The sequence below is a fragment of the Columba livia genome, chromosome 9 (assembly GCF_036013475.1).
Source record: "Columba livia isolate bColLiv1 breed racing homer chromosome 9, bColLiv1.pat.W.v2, whole genome shotgun sequence".
Classification (NCBI taxonomy): Eukaryota; Metazoa; Chordata; class Aves; order Columbiformes; family Columbidae; genus Columba; species Columba livia.
The window spans coordinates 26,275,678-26,297,941 of record NC_088610.1 but is presented as its reverse complement, the minus strand read 5'-3'; the positions used below and the strand labels follow the sequence as shown (position 1 = coordinate 26,297,941).

Below are 22,264 nucleotides of genomic sequence, written 5' to 3'. Positions count from 1 at the left end.
TAGTCTCCTTGAATTTTGCAAGAGGCAGCAGCAATGAAGCTCTATGGTAGTTAATGTACATCATCACATCCTTTCTGCAGTGATACTGATCATATTTCCTTGATTCTAGTCCTGATGATCCCCCCAAAAATCTTTGTACTCTGCTAGATTCAGAGACTCCCCAGTTATTTTTTCTTCCTGCACAGTTCTACTACAATGAAAAGATTACATCTCCTGAACAGAATCTAAGTAATGGAACATGCATAGAGGACTGCGGGGTGTGCACCTTCCTTCCCTTTAGTCAAGCACTGGCACTGCTGGACACCAGCACGATCAAATGCTCCGGCAGCAGCTGCCAGCACAGATACAATGGTCTACAAGAAGTATTTTATAGTTTCGCAAATTTATATTTTACCTTCCCCAAGGGGCTACTACCCATGCACACAAAGCAACAATTTCATTTATGCTTCTTTCAGAGCCCACCCACCATGAAATCTAGAAAAAACATTTGTTTCTTTTTCATTTAAAAGTGCTTTTTAATAAACACACAATGTTACCAAATATTAACTCATTTATTTTAAAACACTTTTTTTTTTTTATTATTTAGACTTTAACTTCCCAATCTTCTTTGGACCACACTTTTCTAAGTTTATAGGACTCACCAGTGGGCTACAAATCAGTGACAGACAAAAATTTCCTTTGTTTTACTCTGAAATTTACTGCTTTGTCTCCAGGAAATCTTGAAACGTTGCATGACAAATGGTCCATGACTTAATGGCATTTTAGCACACCACAAGGGTTGAAGCTGAAGGTTTTAAGTATTGCTGAGCCAGCCCATGGTTGTATTAAAGATTTAGCAATTCAGAGCTGTAAACTACAGTTTATTCATTTCTCAGTCATAAATTAAGTACCAATGCCTGAGCTCTGGAGTAAAACACTAATGCTAATAATTTTCATTTTATAGTCTGAGCTGTTTATTTGTTGCTTATGTGTAAAATTACAATCAAATCCATTGCAGAAAGGTCAAAGAAATGGAAAAAGATAGAGCTGAGCAGGCTGCATTTTAAGACGAGTTTGAAAAAATCAGCATATTTTCTGGTGAAGCTGAAATCATTTCAACCTCTCAAAACAAATGCATTTTGCTTTGCTTCAAGACCAATCATTAATTTTCCTTCTGAGCAAACCTCAACACAGGGAGAGATTTAACTAGAATAAGCACTCGTGGCACTGTGGTCCTGCTAGCTAGCTACAAACTACAGTGTGTAGAAACAGAAAATATACAACTCGTTCAGGAGCTACACACACATTTTGCCATCTGCTTATTGCAAACAGTTAAAAAACCCTAAAACTTTATGCAAACCTACCTCCTGTCACACTTGTCTGGCTTTTAAAAGTATTAACGCAGCCACTATTCCAGAATCTGTGATAAGACAAACGTGGTGAGCGCAGGTGATGCTGTTAAGTGCTTCCCACTGCTGTGTCACAAGAGCAACGCTGTGAATAGTTCTAAGGTGCAGACAGAAGGCTGCAATATAATCAGGTAAAGGAAGGCTGAATTTTGATTATGGCATAGGAAACACATACCTTTTCTTTTCTGCCAGAATTCTCTGGACAAATCATGTAGTGTCTTGGTTTTTCAGACCACACATATCTCAGAGTCCATTCATGTAATTAGATGCATGCTGTGAAGACTCATAAAACAGCATTCAACAGCATTAGAGAAACTAGCTCTTACAGTGATGAGTTTATTTAAGTACTATGGATTAAATATATTGATATTTACCACATTCTAAAGTTCTGAAAAGAAATTAAAAACATAAAATAATGTCTTATCTTCCATTGTTCTCTCATTAAGATGAAAGATGTCACAGAGATGGTCAAAGACTGATGCATTATTTTGCCTTATATTTATCTTTTACAATCTTCTGTGATTTATAAAGCTCTGAAGAGTCACTAAATTAATGCAAATCCTTGAAGATAAAATAAACCTGAAGAAGTCAAATCTTTTCTGACTTCAAAATGGTCAAACAGAATCAAATTGTAATCTGATTCATGCAAGAGACACAAGACTTCTAAAACTCCCTCTATGAAAATTACTCATAGAGGACTTAAATTTAATATTCAACATCATAAAATTACAAACTCTGCATTTAGAGTGTGAAGATCTAAGATTTACTGTCAGAATATTTCTTTTAAAGAAAATGTATATGGAAACATGACTTTATAAATACAAATTAATCTATGGATTTCATGACCAACATGTTATTAGACCAACGGAAACATGCACACCTAGCAAAGAGACAGAAAAATGGAATCTGCCTGCCCACACCAGAACAGCAATGACAACATGAATTCCCTTGTCATTTATGCTACTGAAACAAACAGGCGAAATTTTCTCTGAATTGATAACATCACAAAATGCACCGCATCGTAGCTATAGAAGTGTCTATTCATGCTATGTGTGCTTACACGTTGAGACAAAGCAGATCAATGTGAATGAAAAGCCTTCCATCGATTCCAAATGGCAGAGGAGCACACACAAAATAGAAGCACACTGAAATTCAGAAAAGTTGGGCAAGTCATCATAGAAATATTGGCACATATCACAAAAGATAAACTGACTTTCGAATGTGCAACAAACATTCCAAATTTAATTACAGATAGTCAGCTGTGACACCATTTTGCCCTATCAGCATTATCAGAAAGATGAAAATAAAGCCGAAGTAAAAAATCCGCCTTTACATTAGAAAAATAGAACTTCACTCCTTTGTTGCTTTACCTTTCATTCCCAGTTGTGGGGGGAGCAGGGACTGGGAAATCATACAGCTGAACTCTCTGCTCACTTTTTTATACATATAAATATACACTCACACAAAACTAAAGAAAATATTTTACATATACACACACAAAAATACTAATTTTGCACAATGACATGGTAAGCATTTGTAGGGATAGAAAATAAAAATGGTTATTTCAAAGACTGTACCCACTTCAAAAACTTCAAACTTGAAATGTATCAGCTTAGCAAAAAGTCATAAAATGTGCAACATGCTAATGTTTACTACTGCACCTACAAAAAGGATGCAGGAACCAAACAGTGGAAGTAAAGCTGCTACTGAAGAAATTGTTGCAGCATCTGTGTGGATATGTCTAAGTGTCATGTTCTCTCTAATCTTCTTGTTACATAGAAACAGTGTAAAAGCGTCATACCTAGCACGTTGACAGTTGTGGCTATGTTAGCCGTTGGAAATCAGAAATTGTTGACCTCTTGACAAAAGACAGTTAAAATATTCATTGACAGACATTCCCCATTCCCCACATACAGCATATCTGATACAAGCACAGCCCTTGTCTGGGCCATGATTTCCTGTCAAGATATAAAAGTAGGCATGAGAAGAGAAGAAAATAACTTAAAAATTTATTAAAAGTTGAACAATTTATCATAAGCCAGGGAGCATCCACCAAAATATACCAGAAAAATCAGTATTACAAATGGAAACAAGACCAGAGGCTGCTCAGAACTAAGTACAGAAGAGACAATTGCCCATTATTTTATGCCCGTAATGAGAGGACTGTAAACTGTAAAACTGAGATCACCTGGTATTGAGAGAATTATAATACTAGAATTCCATTAGAATTCCATTTTGTAGATATATAAAGATTAACATTTGTTTAAACTCTGATGAATCTGCCAAGGAAGATGGCTTCATCTAGTGGAAGACAGACAAGGGAAAGAAACAAAGAAGATGCACACATACAAAACTTATGATTTAAGGCAGGAGAACCCAAATTTTTAGTCTTGTGAAGAGGCAAACTAGTGTTTAATAACCCTAAGCAGTCCTGAGTTGTCTATAGGAGAGAGCACTGTCCTATGTACTTGGACAATTCTGAAAGTCCTCCTGGGAAGCTGCATTTGTAGCTGCCTAGATAATTTTAAAAGGCTGTCATATTTCACACATTTGTGTTTATTTTTTATTTTCTTGTTACAAAAAAAATAAAAAAAAAAGGAGCAGCCTCAGTCTGGAAAGGTCATCATTGTATAGATAGCAAAATAGTCTGACTCTCCTCTACGAAAGTATCATTACCTACAAAGCTATCTGAATTTCTAACCCTGCTTCAGTAGTTATTATTGGTCAGTAAAACGTAATGGAACTGCTGAAGCACAAGGCTGCACAGGCTTCGCATCCCCAGGGACATGGCAAGAGCCAGCTGTGGCAGTTGTGTGGGGCAGAGCCCTCTCATATTGCAACACTTGAGAGAATTTTGCAGTGAAGAATCAGGTCTTGGGATAATAGGGTAAAAGGGCAGCTATAAATTTAGTTCTGCCTAGAAACAAGAACTGTGGGACAGATACAAGATAGAAAAGCAGGCCTGAATACTAATGAAACTGTGGTAATGGAATAAGACCAGACAGGAGGGTTACTAACAACAGCTCTCGGTGGTATCTTTTGCGGATAGCTTCACATTGAACCATGAAAATCACTGAATAAAAATTCAAAAGCTTTCTTCTTGAAGACAACATTCTGACTGCTAAACTAAGGAAGCAAGATAACAACAATCCTAATGTAATTTAAAAAAAAAAAATCAATATTAACTTAGAAATCAAGAATCACAGAGATCTTGGGTTCTTCATATACCTTTGCAAAATTTCTGCTACCAATGGCCTCTGTAATTCTTTCACTTACGGGAAGTGCTGCAAAAAGACTAAGAGATACAATAAAACATTGTAAAATTCAAGGAACACTTAGTAGCAACTCATTTTGCATTATCTTGATCTTAACATGCTGGGAAAACAGACTATTAATACCCTCTAAATAGGACTGGGTGCTGTTTTATTACAGGAAGGTGTTCTAATTGTCCTTGCTGCTAGAGCAATCATTCATATCGGAAAGCACTTAGACCAGGACTAAATAAGAGGCAGTTACTCTACTAAGAGCTGTGAAAGGTTTCTTTAATATGTTTCTTTTAAACAAAGTACTTTGAGGAGCTAATGTGAAGCAGATGTTTCTGAATTACCCCAGAGAATATAAAGAGACCTATTTCATCATTATGTGGAATAAAATATTTTCCTAGGTAAATGGTAGTAATAAAATTTTCCCACAGGATTCCTGTTGATATTAGGTATATTATCTTACCCTAAATATAACAAGAACTTAATTTTCCTAAATGAAGCAAGTACACAAATTTGTTGGAAGGCAATAGCAAAGACCTTAGGGCACCTTTGAAAAACTAACAGGTTTCCTACATAGTCTGCAAGTCGCAATGGTTTCCATAAATTCTTTGAACAATGTCCTCAACTCATAATTATTCCAAAACTCAAAAAGATACTTTTATATTTTTAGTGCTGAAGAAACAAGGACTGCTGTGGTCTTAGCCATTCCAAAGACAGTCCCACAAATGAGATTTCCTATTCCATACATTCCTCAAGTCGCCTAACTGGACTGCTATGATTAAATCTGGTCAAGTTCATATGCAGTCACTTATAGCCAGCAGATGCGACAACCACGGCAGCTCAAGTGCTGCCCAGACACAAGTGGGTCAGTCTGAGAAATGCGAAGCCACGACCAGTATCAGGAAGACAACTACCTCACACTTCTTTCCATTCTTTTTGGGCACATCTGATGGAGCAGACCACCAGACCAAATAATTATCCTTTAAAAAGGGAGAAGGCATAGCAATGAATGGATATATCTCCCCCATATAAATCAGCTTTAACAGTTTTTATTTTATACTCGAGAATCGTAAACAAATGACAGTAACTTTTTGCAACGTCACATAGGTCACTACTTCTCATAAAGCTGGGATTCTACACTTTTTTCACATGTCTGACATCAAAAAGTAGATTTGGAGCAGAGAACTCTACTATTTGCTCATTTATACCAAACACTGCAATCTAAATTGTTTAGAAAAAACAAGCACTTAGCAAGTTGAAAGTCTGCCACTGAACCACAAGGCATAACCACACCATTTGTAAAGGAAACACATACAGTGCTGATCTCTACTGGCCATCAGACCCCTGGCCTGTTTTCACACCTCACTCATTAGTTTACTTTTCCAGTTATTTGCAGTATAACTTGTTAATATGAACAGTGGATTCTGATCCTTAAAGCCACCGAAGTCAGTAGAAGCATTTAGAGTCTACAAAAGATTTCCCAGGGGGTTTAAACATGTAAAACCTTTATTCAAGAAGTAGAAGAAAAAACTCTTCCCTTCTGTTTTAAATAAGTAGATAAATAGTTATTGTTTATATGGGTTAAATACTTAAAAGTTCCATGTCAGTAAGACATGAAAATGCATCAGCCAGGATATGGTAAGGTAAGCATGGAACAAAAATACACTATTGACAGGTAACTATTTGTGATGCATTGTTCCATTTTACAATTTGGGGGATATTGTTGCAAAATAGAAGACTGCTGCTATATTGCCGCAGGAAAGTTTGTAAAAGATCACAGCTTTGTTTTTATCATTCTCTGCTTATTTGAAAGAAACACATAAAATTCACCTTTTTATTTTCCAACATTTTTTTTTGGCTGAAAATCGGAACGAAAAAACAACATTTCCATTCTGAAATTAATGGCTACGTATTTTTGAACAAGCATTTCTGAATTTTAATCTGAATATTTCAATGCAATATTTATATTTACCTAATCACTTGAAAAATTCTCCCTCATTCCTATTCTACCATCTTCCTAGAGCAAAGGAAAGCAATATTTCAGGAAATTACTTTCTACTTATAATAAATAGATATTTCCATATTAAAAATCGGGGGAACAACTACAATCATAATAGAACACATGTTTTCAAGGAAGCATTTGTTATAGTAAGAAATTAATGGCCTTAGAACTAAATAAGCTAAAAGCTTAATTTAAGGATGACAGTGAAGTTTATTACAACTAATTTCTCTTGCGCACATATATGGTGCTGAGGATCCAACAGGATTTTATGAGCAGCACTGATTGATCGGGCAAAAATTGTTCACATTTTTAAGCATCATCTACCTATTGCAGTTTATAAAACACCTGCATTTTTATTTCAGCCAGACCTATTTTTTGAAATGCTATGATCCTTTGAATGGTTAATTCTACCACCTGCAAAGACTTTACAAGTATGAACATGCAGATACAAACATTTTGTCCGTGCTTTTGAGCTCTTAGCCAAAACCATTACCTCCATGGAATCAAGGATATCTTTCCACTCTCAGTCACCAAGTGACTGACTTCTTATATCAAGTCAGTCACTTGGTGGTTTTAGCAGCGATCATTACCTAATAAAGATATTTATATCTTTTTTTCCCCTCTGAATAAAGCTGAATATGTAGCTTCCAGAGTCTGGTAAAAAAGTAGAAACATTCATAGGTATGGTACAACAGAGGTTTAATTTTAGAATTTTATTGTTCAAAATACTCCAAAAATGCACATGCATTGCAATTGCTTTGGGAACTGCTATGCTACCTCAAAACCAGATACTAAATTACAGCACTAATTACAAAATAAGGTCCACTAAATCAGTTCTGATGCTATGGCACTACTTTTTTATTGACATTCCTGTTAGCTTAAAAGAGAAAAAATCCAAGCAGGCAAATCGTATTTCGGACATCTCTTTGTGGCCCTATGTGGTTGAACTTAACACCTTACCACCATGTACTAGTAACAAAATCAAGCAGTGACAACCCATTCTTCTACTGTTGGTTCATAACTGGTCTCAAAACGGTTCGCATGGATGATTGTGTGGCTACAAAAGCAGAGCCACGTGAACAGTGTGTTATGAAAGGCTATTCTCGAATAAGGATCTAACTGAATAACAGCTCTCAGTCAAGGTGGTGACATCTCACTCAAGTGTCATTTTAAGAACCAGGAAAACATTATCTCAAATGTCAAGAAGAACAAGAAAGCAAGAATAAAGAAAGGCAACTACTTGAAACTGTTTCAAAAGAAAAAAAAAAAAAGAGTCATAAAGAGATAAATTCTTAGAATTCTCTTTTAGAAAAAACTTTCCTGTGGTCAACATAGGTTCACATTGTTCTTCTGCTATTTCTGCTATAAATAATGATGACAGTTGCAGAACTATTAAGCCCACATGCTACAGTTTTTTCCATTATAAATTCAACCTAAGGATTTCGCACAACTGCAGGTCAGACAGTAGCTGATTGACAACATTTAACTAGGCAATAAGTATTACAAATGAAAAACATAGATTTAAAGGAAAAAAAATAAATCAGCTACTACATATTAGAGAAGAAGTCATGCTCATTTAAGTAGCAGTCAAAAGTATTTTTCTATCTTTACCCTAAGCTATTTTCTGGAAAGAAAGATCTTTAAAAGTACAGTTACACTGTGATAATCCAACACATACAGGTAAAACAATGATTTAAACAGACCACACCGTTCCATCCCAGAGATTCCTAAGCTGCTTTATGAAAAACAGACAAACCACTTGACAGAAACGTATTTTCTTATCTAGAAACTGCGCAGTACAGAGCAGTAGAGAATGTATGGGGCCCATGTTTGTACACAGCACAACAGTTTGGACTAAGGTTTTGTAGCAAAAAACACTGAAAAAAGGCCATTCTCCCTTAGTTTCTCTATACAGCCTGCCTTTATCACTGATAAATCAACTTTCCTTGTGCAAAATGATCACTAAAGAAGGACTTCTAGAACTTTATTGCAACAACTGTTTTGCCAGGCCCCCTGTGTCTGCTGTCCTTGGTTACATGTGATCTCTCCTCGTTTTTTTCTGTCAGCATCCAGATGGCCAGAGGGACCATTTGTGATGATTCAGTGACATTCTCAATGGGCACAGCCCCCGCCAATCACTCTGGGAGGTGTTAGCAGCAGTCCGCTTCTTGGGCTGAACCTGTCAATTGCTGACACCAGGGGTCTTACCAGACATCTGTTTAAATGAAGAGATCCAAATTCATGCTGATTAATTACCTTTTTCTGTGAATAAACAGTAGTATAATGAGTTAATTAAGATACATGTTCAGTTAATCTAATTGGTGTCAGGTGCTCTACTTCATATCAGATGCAAGGAAAGGGAAATGCTTCGCTGCTTTAGGACACATGCAGTGCATATGCACAAACAGACCACAGTTTTATCTATGTAGCCATTGAGATAAACCCTGGCCAAAACACCTGCACACCATGAAATTAAACTGTGCACAAACTAAATTTATCCTATCACAGATTCAAAAACTTCAAAAGAATTTGACTCAGTCTTAAAGCCTTACAATACAAGCAGATAGAATCAACAAGAGATGGAAATTATAGCTGGCTTCCTGCTTAACATTTCTAAAGATCATTTATTTTAACATGCATAACTTGAAATCTGAAACTAGTGACTTCTATGTGTTAGCTTTGAAGAATACATACAGTAGTGACAATAGAGCTGTTATCTTCTATGAATATTCATGGCCTGAACTATTACACAAAGTTACTTTCAGTCTATTCTAGGTCTTCAGCACACTCCAAAGAAGCTCCTGCTGTCCTCTGAGTGAAATGTAGCTGACTGGGTGGCAGGAATCTCCCAAGCGTCATCTCTGATTACACAAAGTGCTCAAGTGAGTCATGCACGAGACAGCTTCAGTTCTACAAGTTCTGCTACGGCTCCATTTGCACGGTTCATTTGCTGCTCAGGCTTTCCTTCCCACAGCATCCCCAGTATTCATACCGAATAAATGATACAAATTCCACCCAAAAAATCCTTCCTGACTATAGTCCTCCTATCCCGTTCTACACTGAAGAGGATCATAACTGTTTGATCAAGATCAAGCCCCTTCACTCTAAGCAATAAAAACAGCATTTGTTTGGTTTTGTTTTTTTGTTGGTTGGTTTTGTTTTTAATATTGTCATTAAATCTACAGTGTTTCTACAGAAATCTAACAATTTTAAAATACTTTCAGAGACTTTCATGAGACATATCAGAAAATATCAGAAATATAATATGAACTGAGTACTGAGAGACCTATGTCACTCAAGTGAATAAAACAATATCCATTTTTAAAGCTGGTCTACTTTTTTATACAAGACTTAGCCCAACTGGAAGCTGACACACTTATTTACAGCTAGGAGAGCTACTAATGTCAGAGAAAGGGGTTATTTTTCTAAATAAAAGCTGAATTTTAAGAGCTAGAATATAAGAACTTATGAAGTTTATATACAAGTTTCAGATGATGGCATTGTACATTGTCTCAGGATCATTAGGTTAGAACACAGGAATGTAGGTCATAATTTCTACAAACCTGATGTTGTAACACGAAAAAACCCCACTGTCATCAGTGCTGTCAAAAAGACCAACAGAAAAATTAAGTCAATACTAATAGAAAGAAAATGTGATAGATCAATACAAAATACGGCATAAACCAGAACTTTCACTCTGGAATGCCGTAAACTTCACATTCCTATAGTTGCAAAGGTTATCGGAGCAGAACATAGCAATGTTTTGACTATGGTCTTGTGTTCTCTTTAATACAGAGGTTGCGATTGCAATGCTTTGCATGGTGTTTCTTGGCTGCAGTTGGAGAAATGTTTTATGAAAACATTTCCAAGCTATTGGGCTCCAAATCCTGATTTTTCTAGGTCTCATTGAAGAAGCCCTGATAAAACCACACATTTATATCTGGTTTAGTCAGGTCCAGCCAGTTTGTGATGAAAAGTGTTTGATACTGAGGTGTGCAAGATACTGTTCTGAGTACACCAGTATACACATTTAATGATTTTGTATTAGAATTTCTTAAATACTTGTTATCATCATCACCTTTTCATCTCACTTTTTCTACTGAGCATTGACTTTCCTGAAAATCCCTGCAACTTCACAACAGGTATCAAACACCCCTTTAGAGTCTAACTTTCTATGACTGAAAACACCACTGGGGGCATCTACAGAGAAAATAATTGCTAAACAGTAATTCATAATACTGTTTTACTCAGTTATCACTCACAAATCTACCTACTCTTAGAGACGGCAGACTGCTTTTCTTAGGTTTTTCTCCTGTATATCTGTGGTTGGAAGAGTCTCCTTCTTTACTGAGAAATTGTGTTGCAGCTCTAAAAAACTCACCACTGCAAACAAGATTTTATCTCTCGGACCTTGTCTCATAGAGTTACCAAACCAACCATTTGGAGGCAGCAATTACACTCAGTGGGAGTGCGTGCACAATACTGGAGCTCCATGGGAAGAGCCCTGCAGACATTGTCATTCACAGCTCATGCCAAAACCTAGGAATTCTATTGCACATTATCAGGTACCCTTATAGGTTTGTCTTAAGTATTCATTAAGAACATCCAGACACAGTCCATTCCAATCAGGAGGAAATCTGGAAATCTACTAAAATCATCTTGAACAGTAAAAAAATGTAAAAGCCTATTTTCAATTACAAATTTGCAACCAAAATGGGAATCTTACGTAACATCTTCAGAGAAGCAAAATTAATCTGTAAGATTGGATAGTATGGATTATTTTCCATCACAAAATTTCTTTTAAAATAGTATTTGGAGGCTTTTTATTCTCCTAAACTTTCCTACTTTTGCTTCATACTTCTGCTCACTAAGAAGTGGCTTAAAGAAGCTGTGCTTCCAGAAAGTTCACATGTATTTTTCTCCACATCTTTCACAGCAGCTTATGATAAAATTTTCTCACATTGTCATTTTCTGTCTACTAACCAAGAAACTAAAGCGTATTGTAGTATTCCACAGCTTGTAGCAAGTTTTGAACCATCCTTTTGAAAACTAAATAATATTAATATCATTACGTTCCCCCAGTTAATCAGCAAATAATTTGTTATTCTGATAATTATACACGTCCTGGTTTAAGTGCCAATACTATATATAAAATCTTTTAAAATAGCTGCTATATTTAATGCCAGTTATAATCAGCCTCTTGCTCCTGTTAATCTTATCATCTTCCAAATGTTCAGCTATAGGTCTCCATTTCTAACTCAAATGTATGGACAAATAAATACTCTTTCTGTACAACATTAATGGTGACTTAATGTGATCGATACCCAAAAGACTCCACAGATATTTGCTGCCTCCTCTCAAAAAGGAATTGTGTCCCTCATTCTTCAGTCTTCCCACTTGGTAAGGCAGACGCCTGTCTCTTCCACGAATGCTTTTTCTTTCCACTTTCCTCCAACTACAAACAGCTCTCCTTCTGCCTCCCTTGGGTGTTAGATTCCCATTGCTCTTACTCCTCCAATCTTTCCAATTATACATCTACCAGCCTCCTCTCCCCCAGGAACAGAGACCCTTTCCTCCTGCCATATCTGAGCCTCTCCTTATTCCCAATCACGCTAAATCCTCCTCCTCAAAATAAGATGGTATCTCTGAATCAGGTCCTGCTCTTATGTTCCACAGATATTTGTGCTTTCATTTTAGCAAACAGAAGGACCTGACAGTCACTTGAGCCAGAAATGACAGAGGCATGAGAGTACATCTGCTTCAAGCTCCATTTTGTATCAGATCTGTTATTCCTTTATCTTTTGCAAACCTGGAAGTGGACAAGAGACTTGTCCAAATCACAGCAGTTTCAAATGGTAACCCACAAAAAGGTCAAAGGAAAGATGTTGCTAGCCCATTAATGATCTGTGTCCATGCTTTGCCCTTTCCACATTGCAGAAGGGCAGGCACTACACCGCATCCAAAGTGGCTGAACGAAGGACCAGAGGAATCATTACGATGACATGCAATGTTTAAGTTCCAATAAGGAAATATGAAGAGGGAGAAACGAAATGTCAGGTTACATTTCCAGTTCGAAAGAGAAAAGCACTTCCTTCTCTGCCTATTGTACTCCATGGACCTTCCAATTTTTCTTATACAGCCACATTAGCCGACTTTCTCCCACCCTTATATTTTCTCTTTTGTCCAAATCACAAACCAAATTTGCCTTCATACTCAACTACCCCAAAGAGAGACCCTGGTTTCTGAGCTCCTGAAAAACCCACCGAAGGGTATATTCAAACAAGGCTATACACACTATACTTTATGCACGTAGGAAAGATTTCACTCTAGTGGAGTCATTTGGGCTTCCCATTGCAAGTCCTAGTTATGACAGCAAAATAAGACATTAACTAAGTTAATATTAACATTTACCAGAGGAACATCATTTCATGAACTGAAACTCAAATGAACTGAACTGAGGGGACAACCATTTTTATAAACAGGAAATTCTTGTACCTTCAATGACAAAATCAGTATTTGCCACAATAAATTCATATTCTATATTGAACATATGGTGCCTCTACCTGTCAGATGTCTTTTCAACTGTGCTGAGAATTAAATCCCTGATTGGCTGACAGCTGAACTATGGAGAAAAAAAAAATCTTAAACTTTAAAGAACATTACAGCTTCCTAAATCCTTGTATGGGCTAATAAATCATTTTATCATTTCAAATACAGTTTCTGTAAATACCTTATGAAAATATATATGAAAATAAGCATATGCTTTTTATAGTTGTGCAAAACAATTCACAGTACCTGTTTATTCACTTAACTGTGTTAACTTCTAGCAAAACAAAAGGACATGATGTTCATATGAAAGGAAGAAAATACTTCATGAAAGGTCTTTTGATTCCTTTGGTAATTTTGGAGTATAAAAAAATTAAGTGTTTGAAAAAACTGCACCTACTTATAAATAAGAAGAAAAATGCTACATAAAAATAGGCAATTCAGGAAAAGTTCTGTTGCTAAAAATTCACAGAATTCAGTAGATATCTGCCGTAAGGTACAGAAACATACTGATTAAGGTATAGGAATAAGTGCATGAAACTATTTCTGGCTTTTTAACCATTTCAAGCTTTTGAAGAAAACAAGTTGTTGAGTAGAACCAGCTAAGAAATCTGCTCTTCAAGAACTATCAGCAGTTACAGACACACTTCTGTTGTAGTTTCAGAAGTTTTTGCTTTCTTGTAAATTAGATTTTATCTCCCTGTTGGGAGATAACTAATAAATAAGGTGATAGAACCTGTGTAAATTGTGCCAAAATTTGATTTCCTCAAGTACACCGCTGCAGAAGACAGACAACACTGTAAGTATAGAAGGCTTTAGGTTTTACAATATGAGGGAGTTACAAAAGAGCAGACACCAGCCAAAGGAAATCCTCATCTAGCAACACTGAAAAGACAGTTATATTCTCAGAAGTGACTCCATATCATGCCATTTTATGCAACAGGATCCTCATATCTTCTTCCTTCGGTGAAGAAATAATTTACTTGAATTTTTTCAGATCCTACTGATCAACAATCAATTTAATTTGAGGAAAAAAATGTGGATTTTGTTCTGTCCCAGGTGCATTATACACATTAATCACCTTCCTGTTTCACAAGTGAATTAAATTTTTGTTTATTCTGTTGATTTTCACAAATGCAATTAAAGGCAGGATATTTGAGCACAAAAGATGATGATGGTTTTCATAACCACACCTTAAGCAAAAAATACATATTTATGCCTTTTTATTTCCACATTAAGAAACTTTATTTCTGAATCCATGCAGGCACAGGAAATTAAGCCTTCAAAGTGGCACTGTTCTTTAGCTCTCAATGCTTTCATACTAACAGTGCTGAAAGCATTCTGTCACCCTGTATGGTCAGATAATTCTGAAGAGTGTGAAAACTGCAAATCAGATATGTATAATAAGTGAGTAACAGTGAGCAACAAAGATTACCCTGAAATTGTGAGAAATTGCAGGAGAAAAGATTCACTAAAATGTCAAAAGGGTTTAGGAGTCTCTTGTTTGACACAGGAACATAAGAATTCCCTCAGGAGCAAGATGGAGGTCATGGTGGACCACACAAGAAATTTCAGAAATCTAGTCTATACAAGCTTTTGTTCTTTCCCAGCATCAAGCTGTGAAGCTTTTCTTAGTAGTTCTTGATGGAATATGTACTTATTGCCAATCCACATGAAACCCATTATTTTTTATTCTGACTGTAGAAGAGGATTTGAGGTTTCACTTCCCCCTCTCCATTTGAGAGGGGAAAAGAGAGACACAAGTTTTTCTAATGAAAGGATATCTAGATTCCTTCTTTAACTGAGAAGCAACGTCATGATTTTCCCATGCAACTATGATATGCAGACCCAACATCCTTGAATAAAGAAACAAAGAATATGTTTTGGAGCACATCTCTTAGACATAGTGGGGCAGCTAAGAACTAAAATTGAATTTGAGGACAGAGGAAATTATGCTACATCTTTGCTAACATACTGAGCTTCTTTAACTGTCTGGACAAGTTTAATGTCTGAGTGGGAGGCTGCAAAATCCATTGCTTTTCAAACCAACTGTCCCCAGTGGAATTTAAGTAATTCAGGCAGATTCTAGGGTCTATTCAGATAAATTTATCTCAGCTCCTTCAAGTGTGCAAGATGGCATTCAAACATTTGAAAAGCAAATTATATTCTTTCTTCCTCCAAAATTAACGTGGAAAAACATCAAAAGGCTTCCAGAATGGGTATCTGCTCCAAGCTTCAAAGTACAACAACATGATAAAGAGAAAAAGGAGGAAAGAGCAGACACGTAAGAAAAATGAAGAGCAGCAAAATGCAAATGACTGTTCCATTTTTTATCCTAAACATGCAGGTCAGACTCAGGCAGCTGAAACAAAAGCAGGACACGAGTTCTATAGTCCATGACACAGCAAAATGTGAACAAAGATGATAATGTAAGCAAGCCCTCAAGAACTTAGTAGAAAGTAATCAGACTGTTAAATAAAAGTGGCAATAAAAAAAAAAAAAGTATCAAGTGTAGCAGATGAAACAATAGAAGCCTTAAAGGCATACTTTGAACACTAACTCGTGCTTGTGCACACGTATTGCATGAGTACTCATATAAAGAAAGATAAGCTACATACACAAGTCACTCCAGGAATACCATTCTTACAATATTAACCCCAAATTACTCCTCAACATTAGGGAAGAATTTAAGAAAGATTTGAGTTGCCTATAGGGCACAATAAATGCAGTCTAGTTAATAGAAAGATAAGAGATCAGCCTTTAAGAGGTTTATGTTGAATGTTTCTACTACTGTTTAATAGTCTTTAGGACTACACCAGGTTAGGAAGTATTAAGGATAAACTAACTGATAACAGAAAGGCTGATTTGAAAGTTACTACACTCATTTTTTTTTATCTGTTCTTTAGATAAAGATGAATAAAAATAGCAAAGTTTGGAAATTCAGTAACACACCAGAAAGTCACAGAGGTAAATAGCAACACAAAAGGCTAGTTATACTAATAGAAGATTGAGTAATCTATGTTCAGTACCACCACTAAAACTAAAAATAGGTCCTTAACACAGAGTATCATGTAAGAAATGTTCCTCGCACCGTAACAGTTACAAAGCCCTTGGTTTACAAAATTATATATAGAGGGATAATGTAGTTACCAAAAGAGATAATGTATTTACAGTCAGGTGTCAAAATTGTAAAACAAATAAAAGGCCTCAAATGCAATTAAGAACATAATATTCTATTAGTCTTCAGCAAAAAAGAGTTTAAGTGGGGTAAGAGTTGTTTCTAGCATTCTTTTTTTCTTAAGCAATAAAAAAAACAAAATCCATATTGGATACTACTCCTTTCTCCATCCTCTCCACACAAGATTTCAAATTGAGAGAGGCACATTTTTTTTAAAAAAAAGCAAAGAAATCCTAGTAAAAAAAAACTTCTCCAGCATGCCCACAAACAAAGCAGATGAAGCTACTTAACAGCATCTTCTAGATCAGATAAATGAGTAAGAATTCTAATTCAGGATGAAAACTCCTCAGATTTGACTGAAGTAATCCTTAGGACATGAAGAATGCACTGATTTAGTTGACATTCCTACCCAAGAGGCTCTTCTGATTTACACTTATTCTGAGAACAGGTGTACAGCACAGAGGCAATGCTAAGAATAAACGTATTGCCAGACTTCACTCTATTTTCGCTTTGCCTACCAAAATGTCTCAGTCAACATACCATTCATTTTTGAAAGTGTGGTTTGGAGTCCCTAGAATTTAATAAAGCTAGCCTTACAAACAAAGTGCTCTGCTTGCACATAGATGTCAATGGAGATTATTTAATTAGTAGAATTTTCCAATTAAAAAAAAAAGGCAAGTGAGAGAAAAATTAAAAGTATTCATCTTGAGAAGACAAGGTATAGGCAAGCTATTACATAAAGAAGATCACAATTCAAACAGAAAAGATAAGTTAAATATATTTTAATTTTCCAGCTGGATCACTTAAAATACATGTAGCAGAAACATTATGAGAAAGGACAACACATGGACAAATGGAAACTAGTGATTCCTGGGAGAGGATATCCTGCCCCATAACAAGTAATTAGCAAAAAATTCTCATGCAGCCAAGGAAACAAGTACTGTGTAAACCAAATACTACTAGGATTTATTCACTTTCAGCTGCCCAGTCATTCCAGAATTCAGAGGAGCACAACGGGCCCTTTCAGGAGAGCCTGGCACTCCCCTATTTCCACCAAAGTTAGTAACCATTGATTTGAGCAGGAAAAGTAGAGTAAGATGGCAATGACCCAACTCTGAGAATCCTAGTTCTGGTTGGTGAGAAAGCAAAGAGAGATGTAATCTTTACCCATGTCCTGATTTAATTCTCTCCACACTTTTAAACAATTTGGCTCCATCCTGTGCCCCCCACAGGCTGCAGCTCTTTACATACTGCAAAGAGATGTGCAATACCTACAGCAGACTGACAGGTGACAGCCTTGTCTCAGGTATATGTCTTGAAAAAAACCTTTCAACCATATATCCACTGAGGGAATTTTTTTGTGAGGGTTTGAAAGCCAGTCAAGACCTGACTGCTTTTCCTATCAAATCACTGTCCTTACTGAACCACAACAAAAATATTGGCAAGTGTTTCGTCAATATTCAAGACAGCTATATATAAAAAAATTAAACCATACATAAAAAATTCAATTGAAATAACTGATACTATATAAAATGAAACAGGTTTATTTTAGTAAGGACAAAGAGTACAAAATTGTAGAAGAATGCTAAGGGATTATCCATCCAGCTTAATTAAAGGAAGGCTTATGTGTGTTATTAGCAATAGATATATAGAAAAATTTAATCAAGCAGAAGAGCACATTTGCATGAAATACTTTGAATAATACAGAAGTGGAGATAACTGTCTCAAATGGATAATATCACTTCCAGATAAGGAAAAAAGGCATTACTATTTAGTTTTTTTTTAGGGGGCAGGAGTGCATACAAACAGGGCTGCACATGGTGCCTACACAATACTTCAGATAGTTGGGGCTGGAAATTACTGGAAAGATTCTGCTGTAGCTATACAGCTAAAACCAATGATTGTTCTGAACACCCACAGGAAAACTGGAATCTGTGGTACTTGGGTTGTTAACATCTCATTTGGCCTTCATATTTTGCATAAAAAAGTAACTCGCTTGTTTTGTGATGAAGACAGGATATGTTTAATTCAGCTATCACTGAAATAGCAGGTATTATTCTTACGAGTTATAAAAAAAATAAGAAGTATACACTGAATTACACTTCACTATAGTTAAAAGCTTAATTAGAGACAAATACAGGTACACATATCTATATGTAAGATCTTTATCTCATTATAGAAACAAGTTCAAAACAATGTGGAAGAAATAAGCACTATTTCAGAAGAAAAGACAACAGCAACCAGAAAAAGCACTCTGGTTTAGCAAAATTTGGCACAGTCAGGAAAGCAGTTGTGCTGAAAATCCTCTAAAATTCTAGTCAACCTTTCTACCAGTATTTACATTATTGACCTTAAGCTTTTCATTAAATTCAGCATTTCAGTAGGTCTCAATTTTTCCAATACACACTTGTTCACTAAAAAAAATGAACAATGCTTTCTAGAGGGGTGGATATGAATAGGTCAGCAAACACACACACTAAGCCAGGAAGAAAGAAGATGCTAAAAATACTTCACGTTACTTTGAAGACATTAGTAGCTGACAGTGTGCTGCCTATTAGAGAATGAAACAACTTCATAAGTAGTAAAGAGGGTCTGGGATTACCGCGAAGAAACACAAGTAACTGAGCACAACACCTGCCCCTTTATATCTTCTCTGTGAACTATAGGAAAAAAATCCAAGCTTTCTCTACTCATGCTCTTCTGCTCACTGGGGTGCCTCAGGTCAATGCCAACACCATCTTGTGAAGATGAGACACAGGGAACAGAAGACAGAGCAACAGACTGGAGGATGCAAGACTGAATTCTAGAGGGGAATCATGTTCTCCTTTTGTGATTGAGAAGACAACAAGGAGGTAGTGACTTGTCCTTAGAGATTCTATCTCCAATAATAAGATAGACAATTTGTGCAAGGCGCTAGCCATTAAGTGTCTATTCTCATTCCAGAAAGAGAGAGAGGGCTTTCAATAACTTTGCTCTTCATCTCTACCTTTTGTCCAAAATGAATAAAAGAACATGAGCAGCCCTGCCCTTCTTCTTCCAGGGAAGAAAATAAATTTCAATTGAGAACTGTAATCAAAACATTAATCTTTAAAAATATTTATGAAGTACTGCACAGTTGTGCGTCCTTTAGAAACCATCTACTTAATACTTTTAATCACTTTTTTTAGAAAGAAATTTTTTAAACGTATTCACTGTATGGTATCTTAGAAGATATTCCACAATATGTGTCTTTTATATGACACAGATTAGTTACTCATATAGAGCTTACAGAAATACGTGGTATGAAAATATGCCCTTACATAGCATGTGAATAATAATAAAATCAAGAGGTACAAGTAAACTGTACTCTGCAGTGCAACCAACATGACCAGTGGGTAATTTCAGTGTTATGTCTACAGCTGGTATCACTGCAGTGATTTCAGCTCAAGTGGAAACTCCCAAACTCACTTCCAAATAGTCACCTGCAGCTTGATGGAACAACCTAACAGCGGGCATCCAGCGCTGCCTGAGATCCCCTACAGCATCCAAGATGCCTGCACAGTGCAGGCAAAGAGCATAATGAGTCTAAGGGATAATGGCAGCAGAAGGGCAGGAGAGATTCACTACGTGCTGGACAAGAAAGTCCTGCCCCTAAAAATATCTAAAATAGCTTTAAAATACTAAATACTGCTCAAAAACTGAGAGGTCATGTTAGCTGCAAAAATCAATTTAACAGCCCAAGTACATTTTCAGGCAGTCACCCATGATGAGTTCAGTGCTGTCACAGCTTCACACCCACTAATCTATAGTTCCTGCAGACGTAACTGCACAAGCTGCAGTACCACCAGTGACAGCAACCACAGCACACCCCCGAGGCAGCACAGCTATAGGTGCACTGTGCCAGATGCTGCTGCAGAAAAGAGCATCTTCCCCAACTCACATCAGCTGCTCCTGGGCCTCTCACACAAGACTAAAAAGTGTAGGTGTCTTGTCCAGACTGTAGTCTTCTCAGAAGACATGGCAAAGAGCCAAATGAAAAACAAGGTAAATTTGGAGTTATTTTTGCCCCCCTCATTCATTCATGTAGATTTAAGTAGAAACAGATCTAGTTTCAGATGTTACTTTCATGTCTGGTTTATGACTTAGATAAACTTGTTTTCTTAAGCATCACTAAGAATGAGATAAATATATCACTTCAGCTCCCTTGCCTGACACTGACAGACCATTCATTGTAATGTACATTTCCTCTGGGTCCCAAGACAAGTATTAAAGCTAAGAGCCCCTGAATTAAAGAAGTGCCAGTTTATAGTCTTTAATATTGAAGTTAATTAGGTAGAAAAAAAAAGACTAATTTAGAGCACATTAAGGAAAAAAAAAAGGGCTTCACTTGTATATTTTCTCTGAAAATCCAAACTAGCATTCTCATTCTCATATATTCCGTGATGCTGGCAGCAGAATACTGCAAATGTGTTAAAGATGCTGATAAATTTGCAGGGACAAATCAAAGGCAATGTAATTGTGCTGTTTCAACTAAAGCCAGCTCAATGACTAAGCTCTCTAAGGATGTGCAATATAAAGCCAATTTTTTTAATTACTCCAATTCAATTTCTGCCACTGTTGGTCACCTAAGAAAATCTCAAATGGCACAAGTTTTCCCATTCTAGAGAACTGAGCAAAAATTACAATAGTATTGAATTTCAATTTTTCAAAATTTGGCTAAGAAAAGTTAAGGGTTTGTTATTTCTAGTTGGTTAGTTTCATATTTCCGTGTTTCAGTCATAGCCATTGCAGCCAGAGCCCTGGATCCAAATGTTGCAAGTGATACCTGACAGGAGACCTGAATCTGACCCAGAACCTACTGTTCTGAGAGATTGCTTCTTCTCAGCTTCCACAAGAGCCACCTTGGCCATACAGATGTTTTCATGGTGCAAGAAGACTGAAAGTATTTATCCCGTATAGTCTTTTTTACTTGATATATTTCAACAGTAAAAAGGTTAAATCATTCCATCACGAAGCAGTCTCAACCATTAACTAACTTTTCATTTGAATCAGTATGCAAATTCACTAACACATTACACAGGTTTGGAGTTTTTTTCCAAACCTATACATATTCACAATTCGAAGTACTATTAATTTGCAAGTACACTGTTTTATTTAAATAGGGTTAGGAAATGTGCGAAGTGACTTTCCTATAATATCTTCTCCCAGTCTTTTTGCCTCAATAATTTATCAAGTGTTAATTGCTGACTTTTGTGTGTACAAGACTGCTCAGTAACACTCACTAGGCTTTGAGAAGGTATATCAGTTTGTGCAACCCTCTTTTTAGTCCTTTTATAGTTTTGCAAACATATTTTATAATTTTTCCAAAACACCTTTTTTGCTATAAATTCTACAATGCAATGAATTATGAAGTGACAAATATAACACACAAATGATTACACTTTCACAAGATAATTTAAGAAACTGTGCACCTTTACTTTTCTGTCCTCATAAGTAAAGATTATTCATTTATTTATTTATACTCCATTGCAGAATTAAGAGTAAACATAAATATACTGATTTCTTCACAGGACCTGTCCTGAGTGACTTCAAAATATGTTTTGAGATTGGCGATAGATCACTTCGGTTCCACCATTACATGTTTTGTGAATTTCCTATTTTTTGCATGTTTCAGCAGAATTTGCAACCTCAATGATATTCCAGAAATAAAAGTACCAAGCAAAATTTTCTAGTACAGAGGATTTCTCACCTACTACTAACATTATGTTCCATCTCGGATTTGGCTACGAAATTTCTTCTTTTCCAGGAAACCAAAGAGATTTTCAGAACTACTTGTGGACTAAGCCAGAAAGGATATTTCCCAAAACAAAATAATTCAACAGCCTGAGCCAAATTTGCCCATGACAAG

At 36.2% G+C, this 22,264-nt stretch overlaps 1 protein-coding gene across 4 annotated transcripts in view; it reads right to left on the bottom strand.

Annotated features, from left to right (window-relative positions):
• CLSTN2 (calsyntenin 2) overlaps positions 1-22,264 on the bottom strand; it is a 439,253-nt gene that overhangs the window by 284,124 nt on the left and 132,865 nt on the right. The window lies entirely within an intron of this gene.